We start from the raw sequence: 2,387 nt of genomic DNA on the forward strand, positions 1-2,387 counted from the left end.
TATATATATATATATCCACAGCGTTCTCGGAAACGGCTCTAACGATTTTGATGAAATTTTGTACGCAGATAATGTAATGGATTTTAAGGTTATCTGAATAGGTAATATCTCCGAGAAGACTCGTATAAGGTTGCCACCTATTCCAAATGAGTTACAAATTAATTAAAACATCATAATATGGGTATCAAATGGAAGGTATTTTAAAGATCCCTAATTCAAAAATATTTTTAATAGGGTCGCCACCTTGTTTGAATCGTATATTTACTTAATTTTTTGTTAAGAAAAAAAGGTGAAATATTACTACTCATGGGTAGTTTCGATACTGCCCAATTTATCTAAAACATCGCAACATTAATATCAAATGAAAGGTATTGTAGAGAACTTTGGTCAGAAAATATTTTCCATTAGGGTAGCCACGCTTCTATGTAATACAAATTTTTATTTTGTTAATTTCAATCAGCATTTTTTTATGTATACCCAGTACATATGTATTTCCATTCCAGCGTATTTCGGAATAGGGTTGCCACCTAAATTTTGGAGTAAGAAATTTACTTAATAGATATCGAAATCCAATTTTTGTTTTCTATTTCCAAAATATTTTTTTAAAGCTATCTAAATCTTGAAGACTTGAAAAAGTATATGCACTCCGGGCAAAGCTCGGTCAACCTGGTACTATTCATTATATCAGGACAAATTTTACATTAACATTTTTCATATTTTCTTTACAAATCGGGCAATCGAGTCGGCCCCGCACGCTGGCAAATAAAAATTCCTTCCGACCAAACTACATCGAAATGCACGCATGTTTTCATAGATATATGCAGAAATGTTTATTACAGAAGTTGTTGTTAAAAATTTTCGTCCACTAGGCGCAGGAATTGCTAAAATGTTAAATTTTTCATAAAAAAAAATATTTAAAAGCAAAAAAAAATATTTTTGTAACGCTAATAATTTAATTGTATAGTTTAATGTTTTGCACCCAAAATTTTTTTTTCATTCGGACACTTACTTTCAAAGAAAAATAAAAATTTCCAAAACACTGCAAAATTTTTCAATTGTTGATTTAAAAAAAAAACTATATGGAATTTTGCAACAAAATTTACACAGTGTACTTTTCGACTACAAAACTCGGCGCTGCCTGAATATCATTGAAAAATATTAATCTTGGTAAATTCGGGGCCCACTTGAGGAAGCCTTACCCATATGTAAGAAAACCTCCGACAATCTGACGGAGGTCTATTCAGTGGTTTTTGATGCATTGCATTTGCAATATATGCATTTGCATATACTGTTTTTTTTACGTTTTAGTCTGTACAAGAATTTAAGGAATATCCCGAGCTACATACGGAGTAAATTTTTGGTCGAAATATTTATTTTCAAGGTGCTGGCATATGTTTTAATTATGAACCAAATCGGTGCAGCGCTTTAATAGTTTAGTGAATTACATTGTACAGAAAACTGTATGAAATTGTAAAGTGTGACGTCTCAGATTTCTTAATTTTTTGGCAGCAACAACAAAAAGTTTTCATTTTTTTTCAGCGAAAAACCTTCCACACAGAAGTTCCAAAAAAGTGCGATTGATTATGTTTGAACACACTTAATTGAATGTCAATAAAATTAAGTTTGTGGTTAATGTGCGAAATTTTGAGAACAGTCCGTTGCTAACTCTAAATATAAACAACGACACACTGGAAAAAGTTAATACATTCGAATACCTAGGAATAATGATCGACGATAAACTAAAACAAAAAAAAAAAACAATGGATTCTATATTTTCAATTAGAGCTCTAGCAATGTGTGCATCGGTGAAAACTGCATTTAATTCCATACATTGTTTTGCGTGATGCGCTTACAAACATACAGACAAACAGACCAAAATTATAAAAATTTTATATTTGGCTTCTGTTGATCTAATAAACCCCCTATTAATTTTTCTTTAAAACCTATTACAATTTTATTATTCTCAAATACATTCGTTTGATACCTATATGGCAATATTTAGCCTATCTTATCAATTTACCTGAATTACACTTTTCAAATAGGTGGCAACCCGCTTCAAAAATATTTTCGGAATTAAGCTCCCTAAACCACTTTAGTTTCTTATCTGTATTGTAATATTTAATTTATTTTACCAATTTAAATGAATAAAAGTTTTCAAACACGTGGCAAATCCCTTAAAAATATTTTCGGCATTAAAACTTGCGAACCTCTTTGGTTTGATGCCAGTATTGCAGTATTTAATTTATGATATCTATTTAATTAAATAATAGTTTTCAATTAGGTGGCAACAGTGTTGTCAAGTTTTGAATTTGAAAAAGCACTAAAACCCCAAAAAAATCGCGTTTTTTTCGAAAGAAGCACCAAATTTTTTATTGGAGGATTCAATG

Source organism: Rhagoletis pomonella, unplaced genomic scaffold (assembly GCF_013731165.1).
Source record: "Rhagoletis pomonella isolate Grant_MI unplaced genomic scaffold, Rhpom_1.0 Rhpom_scaffold_00153, whole genome shotgun sequence".
Lineage (NCBI taxonomy): Eukaryota > Metazoa > Arthropoda > Insecta > Diptera > Tephritidae > Rhagoletis > Rhagoletis pomonella.